The sequence below is a fragment of the Cherax quadricarinatus genome, chromosome 54, assembly GCF_038502225.1.
Source record: "Cherax quadricarinatus isolate ZL_2023a chromosome 54, ASM3850222v1, whole genome shotgun sequence".
Classification (NCBI taxonomy): domain Eukaryota; kingdom Metazoa; phylum Arthropoda; class Malacostraca; order Decapoda; family Parastacidae; genus Cherax; species Cherax quadricarinatus.
In genome coordinates, this window is record NC_091345.1 from 9,146,238 (window position 1) to 9,164,466 (window position 18,229).

Below are 18,229 nucleotides of genomic sequence, written 5' to 3' on the forward strand. Positions count from 1 at the left end.
GGCTGTTACTGCTGGCCGCACGCAGTCCAACGTACGAGCCACAGCCCGGCTGATCCGGCACTGACTTTAGGTATCTGTCCAGCTCTCTCTTGAAGGCAGCCAGGGGTTTATTGGCAATTCCCCTAATGCTTGATGGGAGGCTGTTAAACAGTTTTGGGCCCCGAACACTTATGGTGTTTTCCCTTAGTGTACCAATGGCGCCCCTACTTTTTATTGGGGGCATTTTGTATCGCCTGCCCAGTATTTTACTTTCGTAGGGAGTGATTTCTGTGTGCAGATTTGGGACCATTCCTTCCAAGATTTTCCAAGTGTAGATTATGATATATCTCTCCCTCCTGCGTTCCAACGAGTGCAAGTCAAGTGCTTCCAAGCGTTCCCAGTAGTTAAGGTGCTTGACAGAACTTATACGTGCAGTAAAGGATCTCTGTACACTCTCTAGATCTGCGATTTCACCTGCTTTGAATGGAGATGTTAATGTACAGCAGTATTCCAGCCTAGAGAGAACAAGTGATTTGAAAAGGATCATCATGGGCTTGGCATCTCTCGTTTTGAAAGTTCTCATTATCCATCCTATCATTTTCTTTGCACGTGCGATCGTGGCACTGTTGTGATCCTTGAAAGTGAGATCCTCAGACATTACTACTCCCAGGTCCCTTACATTATTTTTCCGCTCTATTGTATGGCCGGAGTCAGTAGTATACTCTGTTCTAGTTATTATCTCCTCTAGTTTTCCATAACGGAGTAGTTGGAATTTGTCCTCATTGAACATCATATTGTTTACCGTTGCCCACTGGAAAACTTTGTTTATATCTTCTTGGAGGTTAACCGCGTCCTCAGCAGATGACAGCCTCATGCAGATCCTAGTATCATCCGCAAAGAATGATACGGTGCTGTGGTGTATATCTCTGTTTATGTCTGATATGAGGATAAGGAATAAGATGGGGGCGAGTACTGTGCCTTGTGGAACAGAGCTCTTCACTATGGCAGCCTCCGATTTAACTCTGTTGACCACTACTCTTTGTGTTCGATTTGTTAGGAAGTTGAAGATCCATCTCCCCACTTTCCCAGTTATTCCTTTAGCACGTATTTTATGGGCTATTACGCCATGATCGCATTTGTCAAATGCTTTTGCAAAGTCTGTGTATATTACATCTGCATTCTGATTTTCTTCCAGTGCATCCAAGGCCATGTCATAGTGATCCAGTAGTTGTGAGAGGCAGGAGCGACCTGGCCTGAACCCATGTTGCCCTGGATTGGGCAGATTTTGGGAATCCAGGTGATTTGCAATCCTGCTTCTTAGCACTCTTTCAAAGATTTTTATGATGTGGGACGTCAGAGCTATTGGTCTATAGTTCTTAGCTAATGCTTTGCTGCCACCTTTATGGAGTGGGGCTATATCCGTTGTTTTAAGTGACTGTGGAATTTCACCCATGTCCAAGCTCCTCCTCCATAGTGTACTTAGGGCACGCGAGAGGGGTTTCTTGCAGTTCTTAATGAAAACAGAGTTCCACGAGTCTGGGCCCGGGGCTGAGTGCATAGGCATGTTGTCAATGGCTTTTTCGAAATCTGTCGGAGTTAGGGTAATGTCGGAAATCTGGCATACATTTATGGAGTTTTGAGGCTCATTCATGAAGAAATCATTTAGGTCGTCGATTCTCAGACCGATTAGTGGTTCACTAAACACAGAGTCGTACTGGGATTTCAATATTTCACTCATTTCCTTGTTGTCATCTGTGTAAGCCCCATCCTGTCTGAGTAAGGACCCGATACTAGATGTTGTATTTGCCTTGTTTTTGGCATATGAAAAGAAATATTTTGAATTTCTTTCAATTTCACTAATAGCTTTAAGCGCCTCCTGCCTCTCCTGGTTCCTGTAAGAGTCATTTAGCTTAAGTTCGATAGTTTCCACTTCCCTGGTCAGCGCCTCCTTTCGTGTATCAGATATTCTAGCACTCCTGAGGAGCTCAGTGACTCTTCGTCGTCTTCTGTAGAGGGAGCGTCTTTTTCTCTCCAGTTTAATCCTGCTCTTCTTCTTTCTTAGGGGAATATGCCTAGAACATGCTTCGGCTACCAGGAAGTTGATCCTTTCAAGGCACTGGTTTGGATTCATGTCATTTAAGACATCTTCCCAACATGTTTCGTTTAGGACATGGTTTACCTGGTCCCAGTTGATGTTCTTGTTGTTGAAGTTGTATTTTGTGAAGACACATTCACAGGTACATGCATTCTGCTGATCAGTACCCCTATGCATGTACGTCTGGACTTCGATTAGGTTGTGATCGGAATTAGTTACGGTTTTATATAATTTGTCTGTCGGATAAAGCAATGAAAAAGAGTATTGCGGAAAGTACCGTATTTTGGAGTACAGAATTGTTCACGGTGGAGGCCTCTGGATGCATTTTGCTATTGCTCTTTGGGTTCAATTTTCCAGTTAATACGTTCGCGCTCTTATTTTTGTATCATTGTCACACCTATCGAAGGCTTTTGAGAAGTCATGTATGTATTATGTCTGCATGAGACTTGTCTACGAGTGCAAATCGTATAGAAGGTATACACTACTTGAAGGTTACTTGAAGACAATTTCGGGGGTCACCGCCCTTGCGGTCCGGTCCCAGATCAGGCTTCCCAGTTGTTGTCCTGATCAACCAAGGTCTTGGTGTTAGCCGCACACAACCAAGGTATACACTTCAGCCAGGTTGATCAGCAAGTAACTTGAGGAATCTAGTAAGTGCCTATCAGGTATGGCAACATCACATTTACTGCCTTGGATGTTAACCGAGTATTGTTTATAAGACTGAGCTTTGAATGAGGTGATGTAGAATTACATCTCTGAGTCTTTCAATTCAACGGTGCAACTAGAGGAAAAATATCTAGCGGTTGCGAGATGCAGTAGCGTCCTGCTCTAAATATCTTGACTATTGTGAGTAATTATGCGGGTAAATTTTGCAAGCAATGTCCAGAATTATTTCACCCTCATAATTGTGAAAAAACTTTGCTATATCAAACTTACTGATATTACATCCCACTTACTGATATTACATCCCACTTACTGATATTACATCCCACTTACTGATATTACATCCCACTTACTGATATTACACCCCACTTACTGATATTACATCCCACTTACTGATATTACATCCCACTTACTGATATTACATCCCACTTACTGATATTACATCCCACTTACTGATATTACACCCCACTTACTGATATTACATCCCACTTACTGATATTACATCCCACTTACTGATATTACATCCCACTTACTGATATTACATCCCACTTACTGATATTACATCCCACTTACTGATATTACATCCCACTTACTGATATTACATCCCACCTACTGATATTACACCCCACTTACTGATATTACATCTCACTTACTGATATTACATCCCACTTACTGATATTACATCCCACTTACTGATATTACATCCCACTTACTGATATTACATCCCACTTACTGATATTACACCCCACTTACTGATATTACATCCCACTTACTGATATTACTGTACCTCAGAGTCAAGTGGGACTTTAAGGTCACCAGGTCACAGCAATATCCCACCTTCGTGACCACCTCAGGTCATCACCTCTCATACGTCTGGACCTTAAATTATTATTAGAACATATAGTTCTTAAAAGTATTTGAAAAAATTATGCCAGTAACACTGACATGTGTTGACTGTATATATTCGGTAATATCAATTATCTGACCTGATTTGCTTGTGTAATTTATATAAATATAAATCAATTACGTGATTAGAAAAGTATAAAGGAAATTTCAATATTACTCACTAAATTAAGATTTTGGTGTTAAATTCTAACGTCTCCCTTTCGGTAGGTAATTCATATTGGCTAATATAAATTAACTTACCTGTAGTGAGAATTAATACACTGGGAGGCGGACATTACATGTGGTCTGAACTTCATCAATTTCTGACGATGCCGCTTCTGTTACACCTTCGTTAATTTTATTTGAAGATTCGGCCGATTTGAAAATTCCTTGAGAGAACTAAATCCACCTTTCAGGATGGCCACCTGGGCCGTAATCGCTAAGATTCAGTTTTCCTTTTATGACCTGTCCCCTGGGGTCAAATAAAGAGCCAAGACGACCAGCAGGAACCTTCCACACCCATGTCACCAACACTGACCTCTTGCCATCTATACAACCCACCTTCTCCACACAGTTGGAAGTACTCACTCGCTTCCTCACAGCGAGTGGTTTAACTCTTCTTTTTGATTATAATAATAATAATAGCTTCCTCACAGATAGCTTGGTACTTTGTGACTACCATTAATACTTCATATTTACATTATATTAACACTTCACATACACATTACTAATTATAGGAAAATTATAGCTCACTAAGTACAATTTTCAGTGAGAGAAGACAGAGGAATGGTCATGAGAGGCAGTAGACCTGAGGAGAGCAAAGTTTGACATTACCAGAGAAGAAATGTTAAAAGCATACATAAAAGATGAGAGAGACTGCGAGGACACACAAGAGTGTCTATAAAATATTGACAGAGGCACTCCAGCTCTTGAGGACACTAGCATCCCTGTTGTGGGGCCCCACCAGTGGTGGTGCCACCACCTGTGTTGGTGCTACCACTGGTGATGCTACCACTGGTGGTGCTACCACTGGTGATGCTACCACTGGTGGTGCTACTACTGGTGGTGCTACCACTGGTGGTGCTACTAATGGTGGTGCTACCACTTGTGGTGCTACCACTTGTGGTGCTACCACTGGTGGTGCTACCATTGGTGACACCACCACTGGTGCTACTACCACTGGTGGTGCTACCACTGGTGGTGCTACTACTGGTGGTGCTACCACTGGTGGTGCTACCACTGGTGGTGCTACCACTGGTGGTGCTACCACTGGTGGTGCTACCACTGGTGGTGCTACCACTGGTGGTGCTACCACTGGTGGTGCTACCACTGGTGGTGCTACCACTGGTGGTGCTACCACTGGTGGTGCTACCACTGGTGGTGATACCACTTGTGGTGCTGCCACTGGTGGTGCTACCATTGGTGACACCACCACTGGTGCTACTACCACTGGTGATACTACCACTGGCGATACTACCACTGGTGACACCCCCACTGGTGACACCCCCACTGGTGACACCATCACTTGTGACACCACCACTGGTGACACCAAAACTGGTGGCGCTACCACTGGTGACACTGTCAGTGGTGACACTATCATTGGTGACACCATCTCTGGTGTCACCAATCATAATAATAATAATAATAATAATAATAATAATAATAATAATCTCTCGTTGACGCTTAGATAATCAATGACTTCTCAATAAATTAGTTTCATATCTTGACATTTATCATTTCAGCAAGACAGAAATTTTCTCTGAGAACTCTTCAAAACCCCATTAGTTTTCTAGTCTTTATGACCGAGAACTTTTAATGGAGTCTTTGACAATTACTTATGAAAATGATACACAATACCGACAAGTAGATGAGGATATTTATGTTAAAACGTTTCGCCTACACGGTAGACCTCTTCAGTCAAATACGGAAGAGTAGTGACGAGATAAAGATGATGTGATTAGTTCATTAATACTGTAGTGGTAATTTCTGAGGTGGTCAGTCCCTCAGCCTGTGAAGAGTTCACCTCCCATAGTCTGGAGCCGAACTCTTCTCCGGGTTGAGGCTCTGAGAGCTGCCCATTTATATTATTAATTTGTTGTAAGCAGACTTCCTGATTTTTTTAAATGGAACTCTTGTTTCTAAGTATATAGCTTAATTTACATTAAACTATACTATTCAAGAATCACAACTTTTTTATTTTTTTTATGGAGACTCTCGTGTACAGTTCAGAATATTTATTAAAGAAAACATTTCGCCAAGAGTTGCGAAACTTTAATAAATGTCCTGAAGTGTATATGAATGGTATACAATACCGACAAAATGCAACATCTGGGTGTTTATACTCAGATGATGTACATACGTCTAAATTCTTCATGTCCTGCAGTGGACAAAAGTGTGCTTTACTCCAGGTTGTCGGTATCACCATCCCACTAACAACAGTTGGGAGTCTCATATTGGTCAGAAATTAATGAACTGTAATGTACATGGGATAACGACCATCCTATATGAAGGCCAGGATGTTGTTATGTGATTTATTCCCCTTCACTCAATGTTTAGTGATCTACCATGAACTTACTTTCAAACTACAAACTCCGTTCTGTAAATTCGCTTGTTCAATTACAAGTTACACCTACTACTTGACATCGACTTGTTCTTCTACCCATGTTCTTCACTCGTTCTCCAGGCAGGAGGGATGCCTGGATTAGCATCCTTGCTAGACTCTATCCGAGGTTCAAGTGTACCATTGTGGTAAACTGGTGAATACAGTTCGGTAGCGTGATCCAGCCTGTTCCCTTAATGTGTGATAAATAGTTTAAAAAAAAAACGAAAATTGAAGAATGACACTCGTGCAACGTTTGACAATCTTTACTCAGGAAACGTTTCCTCGATAAAGATTGCCAGATGTTGCACAAGTGTCTCATTCCTCAACCTTCCCCCCCACCCTCCTAATCAATGTCAGTATTTCACTTGGCTAAGAACGTCAAACGATTGACTGTGACATGAGTGAAACGTGATTATTTTAGTATTGTGCAAGTGCCCTCCTCCGTGTGTCTATGTTTTTTGTTCACGATTCATAATTTTTTGTCTTCTCTATGTATTGTTGCATCTATTGGCGTTAAGGCATATGATAATTGATTAAATTTGGGAATATAATCACTTGAATGGGGAAAATTAAGAAAAATCGTAGTGTTACGAGGATTATCTGGCATTTTAAGACGTAACTTTTTTTTCACTAATTAACGTATTTTTGGTTAAAAAAAAGTTAAAGGTTAAAAGAGGCAAACCACAATTAGCGGACGAATAATCGAGCCTTCACCACTTCTAGAGCTGAATTGCTCGCACGGGTTTATCGCTTCATATATAATAAGAAGAGCATGTACCACTGAAGTCTGTCTGTCGCGTTGGTTTAGACAGGATGGTGGAACCCGCACGGCAATAAGTATTCGGTGTACCGCTCAAGCTGTCAGTCACCGTGGGTAATTAAGACCAGGCAGGAAGGTCATTAGTCTCGCCAGTAAGGTCCTCATCACCTCTGCCAAACTAACTCTGCGACGCTGGTGAGGGGGCGGGGGTGGGGGCAAGGCCGGGGGCAGGGTCATGGGCGGGGACAGGGACGGGGCGGGGGCAGGGGCGGGGGCAGGGGCGGGGGCAGGGGCGGGGGCAGGGGCGGGGGCAGGGGCGGGATGAAATCCTCTGTTGTGTTTAGTTGGTCTGCTGGTGTAAGTAAATCTTTACCATTGCTTTCCCATACCGTCTTTTTCTTTCTTTGTAAATTTATCGAGTCTCGTGATGTGACTTTCTACCAGAATTTAAACATCTGCAAATAGTATAGAATCCAAATAACTGAAAATAGCTTTCAAGGCCGCTGGTCGTACATTAAATTATTGCATGTAATTAAAATTGTTCAGCGAAGCGGTTCTTCCCCTCAAAGTGTTTGCAAACTTTTCTCTCTTACAAAATTACGCCACCACTAGTGTCAAGTAAGTACGAGATAGGCCCTACTGTTATCACTTTATTGTCGGCTTTGCAGAGTCATATCTCATCCCCAGGATGTCAACTTTAAGTCTCTTTAAAAATCTCGTTATGTCTCTTTATTCTTACAGCAGCTTCAGTAATAACATCACACTGAGCTTCCTCGGTAGCAGATGTAGCCTGCTATCGAGTATCGAGCACCTACTGATGCTGCAGTTAATGTATGGTCGTGGAATATGTGGGTGTGAGGTGATGTAGGCCCCTGAAGATAAGATAAGATAAGATTTCGTTCGGATTTTTAACCCCGGAGGGTTAGCCACCCAGGATAACCCAAGAAAGTCAGTGCGTCATCGAGGACTTAACTTATTTCCATTGGGGTCCTTAATCTTGTCCCCCAGGATGCGACCCACACCAGTCGACTAACACCCAGGTACCTATTTGCTGCTAGGTGAACAGGACAACAGGTGTAAGGAAACGTGTCGAAATGTTTCCACCCGCCGGGAATCGAACCCGGGCCCTCCGTGTGTGAAGCGGGAGCTTTAGCCACCAGGCCACCTGAATGAGACCAAACAGTACTGGCTGTAAAAAGGCCTCTAATAACAGAACTTTTCTCCTGGTTAAACACTCAACACTGCTCTCCGCAATAAAATGCCACCACTAGCATTCTCTCAACTTACTGCCTTTCATCCCATTAAACTTGTGCTCGTTTGCAAGAAGATCAACACCCCGGCTGCTCGCATATCATGAACTTTGTCCTTTTTCTTTCTGATTTTCATCTCCCTTTACTACTCCTTCTTTTTATATATTCTTCCCCGTCGATGGTCTTTGTTTTCTTTACCTTTATAAACAGCACTTGCTCCAGAGTTGTGTGTGTGTGGGGGTCTTTGGCATGGCTTGGTTCAGTAGTGTGGAATATTTCACAATGTTGGGTGTGACCACTCTTGTTACATTGGTGTAGTATATCGCGTGATTCACCAAAACCCTACCCCTCCCTACTGCACTGTCTTCTGGCCATCTATAGTTTTTCTCGTCCCTTATGACGACGTTTCTCTCCAGGGCCGACCGAAACGTCGTCATAAGGCCCTTCCCCTAAAGTACAGACTTTTGGTGATTTTTTCTAGCCATGGTATTGCGACATTATATTCTTTGGCACATGGTGTTGGATATGATTGTTCATGTTCCAGTGGTGTGGCATATTACATACCATTAAGTATGGTTGGTCTTATTCCAGTTGCGTGATATATCTCATGGTGTGGATATTGATGACCTTTTTCTAATGGTGTACGAGTAGCCTTTCCTTTGTTGTGGCCTTCACACACGGTCTTGAATTGATTGTCTTTCTTCCAGAGGTGTAAGTGTCCTAAATTATTAAACTCATCCTAAACTAATAACCTAACACTTCAGCAGGTTGGTAAAAATCATAAAGGTTTAACTATTTTTTTTTCTTAGCTAAACCGATATTTTCTAAGCTATAGTATCTTCAGTAAATGCAATGACAGGAAATACTTAAACCAGTATTTTTAAGCTATGACACAGATTAGTTAACTGGTATTTCAGTTGAAAAAAAACATGTGACAAGCAGCAATGATACTGATTTTAGGTTTCTGTTAATAGTCTTTTCTGCTATTATTTACATTCACGTTATTGTGAAATCATCGCTTATACTTGCCTTACCGAAATTAACGTAACAAAATATATTGCAAATTATCTTGTCCTATTGCAGCAAAATATTAATGTTATCTGAGGTACTCTAAATATACATTTGGATCCATTTATCCGTACATTGTAGAACATGACATGATGTACGTTTCTTTGTATGTGTTTATATTTGTCAATGACTCCGGGAACCATCGCGCATTGTCTCAAATTTGATCCCCAGAATCAGAAAAGAAATCTTACAGGAATAAGACTTATTGAAATTCACAAGAAAGTAAAGTCTGCACTGTATGCAAAAGAAAGTTGTGAAATTTACCTACCACCTTGAATGTTCGTGAGACCGAAGTAAAAGATATTTAAGCCAACCAGCGTAAAACATCGTAGACGACGTCCTCGTAAGAGCACTCATACGTTCCGTCCGTGAGGACTTCCAGGTTAGGTAAACCTCTGTTAAAGTCTTCATACAGTAGATCCTCAAAGGCATGGCATTCTCCCCTAGATAAAACGTTGATCAAGTAAAGAAAGAAGGAAGGAAGGACGGAAGGAAGAGCCTCGACTAGAAGATGAAAAGTAGAAAATCGATTTAGTCTTCCCGAGATCCAACTGGATGTGCAATAATAATTTTCCTTCACACTGTAATTTCCCCAAAATTTCGTCCAGGAATACAAACGATAGGTGTAGTCCAGTGGTTGGTACCTTGAAGTACAGTGGTGAGCCCTCGGCTCACTGGAAAACAGTATAGGCAAGTTACCTAGCCACTGTTACCCAGCAAAAGAAACTTAGTGGCTACTACTATTTTGAGTTACATCCTGGGAGAGAATCTAAAAAAAGAACCCTAATGGAAATATATAGCACTACTTGGCATTCACCACCACCCAAACACTATTATAAACAGGCGCTTTAGGTATCATAAGTTATACCTGACCTTAGAGACTTCGACCTCACCAGACCCACTGAATTCAACCTCTTTGATATCAAAGTCAGCTCCTACACCATGCATTGGGAATGTCTCGATGTCTCTATATCTTTGTCATGTCATAATATTGTGTTTTCCTATATATCCTCATCCTTATATTGTTGTCAACACTTTGTCCTGTCCTTCGTGTTCTCCAAAATGCAGCTTCTAATCCTTGGAAATAAATGGTATAAAATACCGACACAATGGCAATATAAACACAAATGCAGTATAATGTGATCCTTTATTGACTACGTTTCGCCCACACAGTGGGCTTTTTCAAGTCACAAACAGAACTACCAGTTCTGTTTGTGACTTGAAAAAGCCCACTGTGTGGGCGAAACGTAGTCAATAAAGGATCACATTATACTGCATTTGTGTTTATATTGCCAGCTTCTAATCCTTAGTATATCCAACTGAAGGGAAGACAAAGTTAATAGAGAAGTATAAATGAAAGGTTGTCTGCACTATAACCCTATCAGCTGCTGTAGGTGGACTGCGTTCTTGAAATCTAAATGTTAATACTAATGCTGTCTTGTCTTCCGGTTGGTTATACATGCCCTTACCTCGTGGACATTTGTTTCGATACCTTTAGGAATCCGGAAGAGAAGCTGCTTTAGTTATAGCCAGCAGAATGACTCGGTCACCGTACCAAGAGCTTCAATGAGCGGGTCACATATACTAAAATCCAGGAGAAATTTTCTGATTTGCCCTAATAGCCTTACGTAGCTACGGTAGTATGGTCCGATTTCCCCAAATTTATTTTTCAGGATACACAAGGATGCAATAAAGAAGGGTTTTAAATGCTGAACTTTCGTACCTTTGTAATTTTAAGCAAAGTCAGAGGGGAACAACACAATCCCTTTGTAAACAATGTGAGGAATTTGAATATCTCAACGATGTGAGGAATATTTCAGCGGATACCTCCCAGTGAGGGATAACCGTGAAGAGTGCCATACCTCACCCTCCCCAACCCTCCCTGGTTGTTATTTGATGGATGTTTTCAAAACCTGTCAGACTATCATGGTGGGGTTGATAATATCGACCGGGAAACTGATACTGTGAGTAATTTCAGGATACAGTACCCACACACAAAGCTTCCACTCATCGACAGGATCAACAGTCGACCTGTACCCACAGTGAAGGTCAGCTCCCCACTGACTATTCACCTCTCCACCGTTTTTTCTCCTCTTCTCCTTCTAGCCCTAATATCGTAATCACCATACCCTTGATCCCATCACGTTGAGCCAGCATACCAACCCAGATGGAGGGTCCACCTAACATTGTAACTCAATAGAGTCTTACAGGATTTCAGAACATCCAGCATTATGATGTCAACGAGATAAAATCAGTTGATCAAATGAAAATGCTGGCCCACAGATGGCTCCAACTTCATCCTGTTCCCTACTTGTATGTCTCATAACAATAAAAATGCTTTCAAATGAGCTGATGTAGGTAACAGCTCTTAGCTTGCCAATAAAGTTAGGAATCCTTAACCTGTAAATAGCTTGTCAATAAAGCTAGGGATCCTTAACCTAACCTTGTCAAACCCTGTGTAAAAAAAAGCAGAGAGCAATATGGGAGGTAGGGGGGGGGATTAATGTCAAGCACTTCTCACAGTTATCCCTCACTAGGAGGTATATGCTGATATATTTCTCATATTACCGAGACATTTAAATTACTCACATCCCCTTTTCTCCCCCTAAAAAAAATTACTGAGAGCTAGGGGGAATGTATGATTATCCAAAGTTCTCATGATTTTTTTTTCTCTCTAATGGCTAAAGACTGCATTCATATTTCTCCACTTTATGATATATCTATTAAATGAATTACATAGCTTCATTTTGATGGAGAGGTGCAAGAAAATATAGTACTGTGAAAAATAAGAAGAATTTAACTTTTAAAACGCCACAAGTGTGTGACTAATTAGCGAGTGACTAGTGAACAAGTCATTAACCTAGACCAAACTGAGGTCTGCCAACTGATCCTTACAGAAACTGGATATGGGTTACGACAATGGTGTAGAAAGGCTGATGCCATTGCCTCTGTTAAGTGTATTTTATTTTTCTGTGCTTGGGTTGTAGTGCTATCTCTGTGGATGAATTTATGCTCTCTGGTAATTATTCTGATTGCTCTGTGTTTACCTCTTCAGCTTTGTTGGCTCCTGAGTTTAGATTTTATCGTCGGTGAAGCACTTGTTGAATCTGTCTCGACGGTTTTTTGTGTGATGGGAAGGCGGATAAAGTTGTCAGCTCTGGGGAAATCAGCAATTTGCTGACCAGCGAGGCTAGCAACTTGTCACTTCTTGCTCACATGACGAGACAAACCTGGCTTTTATATATATATATATATATATATATATATATATATATATATATATATATATATATATATATATATATATATATATATATATATATATATGTCGTGCCGAATATGTAAAACTGGTCAATTAGCAAGAACTCATTTAAAATTTAGTCCTTTCTAAAATTTGATCTTATACGTTTAAAGATATATTTTTTTCATTAATGTTGATGTAAAAAATTATAATTTTGCACCAAAAGGAACTTAGAAAACTTACCTAACCTTATTATAACAAGAACAATTTATTTTAGCCTAACCCAACTAAATATATTTTAGATTTGTTTACAATAATTTAATACTAAACAAACACAGTGAAATATATTTTTTCGTTAGGTTCAGAATGATTTTGGCGAAATTATTACATAAGAACATAAGAACATAAGAATGGAGGAACACTGCAGAAGCCCTACTGGCCTATGCGAGGGAGGTCCTTATCAAAATATCTACTACCTGAAGCTTCCCTAGAAATAACTCCCGTACCCAATGACACCAATCAAACCCAGCCCCTCCCACTCAAATATTTGTCCAGTCTCTTCTTAAAGCTACCCAAGGTCCTAGCCTCTATCAGCCCACTGGGAAGACTGTTCCACGCATCTACAACTCTGTTAGAAAACCAGTACTTACCTATGTCCTTCCTAAATCTAAATTTATCCAACTTAAATCCATTATTCCTGGTTCTTACCTGGTTCGACACCCTCAGTACTTTTTTAATATCTCCCTTGTTTATGCCCGTCATCCACTTATACACTTCAATGATATCTCCGCTCATTCTACGCCTCTCCAGAGAGTGAAGATTTATGGCTTTGAGTCTATCTTCATACGGGAGGTTCCTTACACAGTAAATCATTTTAGTCATTCTTCTCTGTATGTTCTCTAATGAGTCTATATCCATCCTGTAGTAAGGGGACCAAAACTGAGCAGCATAATCTAAATGAGGCCTCACTAGTGATGTATAGAGCTGTAAAATAACTTTTGGACTTCTGTTACTTATACTTCTTGAGATAAATCCAAGTAATCTGTTGGCCTTGTTGCGCACACTAAGGCACTGCTGTCTTGCTTTAGATTTCTGCTTACCATGACTCCCAAGTCTTTTTCACATTCTGTATGATCAAGCTCTACTTCACCTAGATTATAGCTTCGAGGGTTATTTTCATTACCAAGGGCAAGTACCTTACACTTATCCACATTGAACTTCATCTGCCATTTTTCAGACCAAGACATTAATTTGTCCAAATCGTCCTGGAGTTCATTGATATCCTCCTCAGAGTGAATTATACGGCCTATCTTTGTATCATCAGCAAATTTACTCATGTCACTCGTAATCCCTTCAATAGGTCATTAATGTAAATTATGAACAAGAGACATAAATTATGAACAAGAGATTCGTTTCTTTCACCATAAACTGTCTACACACAGCAGAAGCGTCAGTCCATCAACCTTAAACTGGTGAAACTTGATGTGTAGGCGAAACGTGTCTTACCAAGATTATATCCATTACTTTTCCATGTCAACACAAGCTTCCAAGAATGAAATAAGACAAAATATCATAATCCGCAATTTGTATTATTTACATATTATCGGTATTAACATGTCCACCAGACGTGGACAGTGAAGGCCAACGCTTGTAAATATCCTTTATTTTGAAAAATCTATACAAAGACACAACTTTTCAATGCTGTTTAAACCATGCTAATGGACGTTGCAGTCATAACACCTTGCAGCCACCAGGACATCCAGGTGGCGCGCGGGATAAAAAAAAAAGACAACGAAGTCAATCCTCATCCTCTGTTATCTGGTGCATCCTTCATCAACCAGAGGCTGCTTATCCATTTTCTTACCACTATGGCAATTTGCCGTACAGACAACCCACCCACTAAATTCATCGCTGTTCTCCTGGACGATGGGAAGTGATACGTCTGGATCTACCTCAATGAAGATCATCCGCTGAGGCGGCGCGAAGTACAGCGTCACAGCAATTATCACCGCCGCCAGGGTCCCAAAGGTGCACCCTACGGTTGATAGTCTTCCACTGTTCTTCAGCATAGCGTCCACGAATAGGATGATGAAGGTGAAGACGAAGGAGCACCCTAGCTATCGTATGAAACGCCTGTTGCCCATGCTGCTGGGTGGTGGTGGAACGCAGGATTGACTATACATATCTGGTACCTATATGGCAAGTTGAGCGTTGCTATTTAAGCCAAGATGGCAAGTTCTGCCTATTCGGCACGACATTATATATATATATATATATATATATATATATATATATATATATATATATATATATATATATATATATATATATATAATTATTAGTTGAAATGCTTGAAAAGTTCCAAAGTATCAGTAACAAACAACCTTGACGGTGAAAGGTTAAAACCCGTCAACCTCTGTCTCCGAATAATGACGGGTGCCTGGAAAGCTGCGAAGAAGAAGCAGAAGAAGAAGAAGCAGAAGAAGAAGAAGCAGAAGAAGAAGAAGCAGAAGAAGAAGCAGAAGAAGAAGAAGCAGAAGAAGCAGGAGAAGAAGCAGAAGAAGAAGCAGAAGAAGAAGAAGCAGAAGAAGAAGAAGCAGAAGAAGAAGAAGCAGAAGAAGAAGAAGCAGAAGAAGAAGCAGAAGAAGAAGCAGCAGCAGCAGCAGGAGCAGGAGCAGCAGCAGCAGCAGCAGTAGCTGCAGCTGCAGCTGCAGCTGTTGCTGCTGCTCAAACACTGCAAGGAGGCTCCATTAATGAGATCTTCCAACATTCACCTATACTGTTGACTTTGTAATATTAACTTAGCGACCAACTGCGTCTGGATGAAGTATGTTACAGAGATCTCATCGCACCACAAAGTGACGGAGTATAGCTCTTGTCTCCTTGTCATCAATGAATGGTTTTCCATATTAGAATTATGCATTTCTGGACATGCCAGTTATGAACCTTTCTGGATCTTGTATACCTTTAATTTGGGTTATCCAAATCTTACTTTTCTTATTTTTTTTTGTGCCCAAATCTGACAAGGCTGGACCAGTCCATATTTAGAACTGCCAAGCCTAGGACTGCTAAAACCTAAGATTGTCAAACGTAGGATTTGTCAAGCCTAAGATTACCAACCCAAGACCTTCCATTTCCGTTCTATCCGTATCTAAGTTTTACATGCCAGAATTAAAATTTGTTAGACTGTATGCCTGAACTACACGCTGTAGTACAGGATAATAATACTGAATGCATAATAACTGAATGCATCGCAATTGCAAGTCAAAATCTAATCTACACACACACACACACACACACACACACACACACACACACACACACACACACACACACACACACACACATCATAGTAGCTATGGTAGCTATGACAACACCCCAAGTGATTTTTTAGTGGTAGGAAACGGAGAAAGAAAATGAAAAGAGATAACCAAAATAGTCCACCACCTTGGAGCCTTGTTGGACTGGAGGCACAGCCAGTGGCGCCTCCGGGCTCACAACTACTGATGCCAACAACAAAATCCCCCCAGCAAACATGCAACACAACCTCATTTATATTTGCTAATATACAGGGCCTTAAGCCATCCACAAACAACAAAATACCTTTCATTAGTGGACTTCTAGGGGAGTCAAATGCACTGTTTGCGGCCTTCACAGAGACCCACGCAAAAGATTACTTTGACAGTGAAATATGGATACCTGTATACAACCTTTTCAGATGCGACAGAAAGAACAGGCAACAAGGGAGGGTTGGCCTGTATGTCAAAAAGTCGCTCATTTGTACAGAGATACTGAACACCACAAATGATGTAGTTGAAGTTCTGACAGAAATCGAGAACCAAAACTTAGTCATTGTACTTGTATATAAGTCACCGGATGCAACTTCCCAACAGTTCAAAGAACAACTGTCAAAAATCGACTCCTGTCTGGATAACTTTCTAGCTCCATCCCCAAACATCTTGCTGCTTGGTGACTTCAATCTAAGACACACAAAATGGAAGAATATAGCAAATAATGTCGTAGCAGTAATAATCCCTGGAGGTAGATCAGATGAAAGGTCACACACACAGGAGCTGCTGAATTTCTGCAACAAACACACCCTAAGTCAGCAGATAGTGGAACCAACAAGACTGGAGAACACACTGGACTTTATTTTCACAAATAATGAGGACCTGGTAAGGAATACAACAATATCAAAAACGACAAATTCTGATCACAATCTAATCGAAGTCCAGACTTGCATGCACAGGAGTCCTGATCGGCAAGATGCATACAGTTATGAGGGTACATTTACCAAATTCAACTTCAACAGCAAGAACATCATCTGGGATCAGGTAAACTATGCCCTAAATGAAACATGCTGGGAGGATATCTTAAATTACATGGACCCTAACCAATGCCTCGAAAAGATCACCCTCCTGGTAGCTGAAGTATGTTCAAGGTATATTCCTATAAGACAAAAGAAAAGAAGAAGTAAACTGGAGAGAGACTCTCCCTCAACAGGAGAAAACGAAGAATCATTGAGCTCCTCAAGAAGCTTCATGAATCCTGTGTCACAAACCTACTGGAGTTTTGCGACGAGGTGACAAAAGTAAGGTAGGAGAAAGAAGGGTGGGTGGACTGCATTTTCTTGGCGTTTAAGAAAGCTTTCGACACAGTTTCGCACAAGAGATTAGTGCAAAAGCTAGAGGAGCAGACAGGAATAACTGCAATGGATCACAGAATACCTGACAGGAAGGAAAGAGTGAGTGATGGTAAGTGACGAGGTGTCAGAGTGGGCGCCTGTGGCGAGCGGGATTCCACAGGGGTCAGTTCTAGGGCCGGTGCTGTTTCTGGTGAGTGTGATTGACATGCTGGAAGGGATAGATTCAGAGATGTCCCTGTTTGTAGACGATGTGAGGCTAATGCGGAGAATTCAAGTGGATGAGGATCAGATAGAACCACAAAGGGATCTGGAAAGGCTGCAAACCTGGTTCAACTACTGGCTCCTGCAGTTTAACCCCACCCAGTACAAAGTCATGAAGACTGGGGACGGTCAAAGAAGATCACATACCGAGAACATCTCCTGAGGCGTATATTAACCAAATAACTACTGCAGCGTGTGGGCGCCTAGCAAACCTAAGAATAACGTTTTGACACCTGAGTAAAGAATCATTTAAGACTACGCCGAGTACGTCAAGCCCACATTGGAGTATGCAGCACCACCACGGAACCCACACCTGATCAAGCACGTCAATAAATTAGAGAAAGTGCAAAGGTTTGCAACGAGGTTAGTCCCGGAGCTAAGGGTAATGTCCTACGAGGAGAGGTTAAAGGAAATCAGTCTGACAACACTGAAGAACAGGAGGGATGGGGTGAGGGTGAGCATGATAACGAAATATAAAATACTGAGAGGAACTGACAAAATGGATAGGGAGAGAATGTTTAAGAGATGTGACACAGCAACAAAGGGACACAACCGGAAGTTGAAAACTTATAAGGCACAGGGAAGTATTTCTTCAGTCAGAGTTGTCAGGAAGTGGAACAATCTGGAGAATGTAGTGGAGGCATGATCCATACACAGCTTAAGTTCACGATACAGGGAGAGTGGACCTAGTAACGACTAGAGAAAAGGAGGGGCCAGGAGCTGTGAATCTACCCCTACAACCACAAATAGGTAAGTACATGCTTCGTAGGAGCTGTAACC

At 41.3% G+C, this 18,229-nt stretch overlaps 1 long non-coding RNA gene across 2 annotated transcripts in view; it reads right to left on the bottom strand.

The window, feature by feature from the left end:
• LOC128699099 (uncharacterized) overlaps window positions 1-18,229 on the bottom strand; it is a 223,367-nt gene that overhangs the window by 58,763 nt on the left and 146,375 nt on the right. The window contains exon 3 of one of the 2 annotated variants that reach the window (XR_008408544.2): window positions 14,353-14,688. The exons of the other annotated variant lie outside the window; for it this stretch is intronic. This is a non-coding gene — a long non-coding RNA (uncharacterized lncRNA). Of the gene's footprint in view, window positions 1-14,352; window positions 14,689-18,229 lie in introns of those variants that run through there. 2 annotated transcript variants of the gene reach the window in all.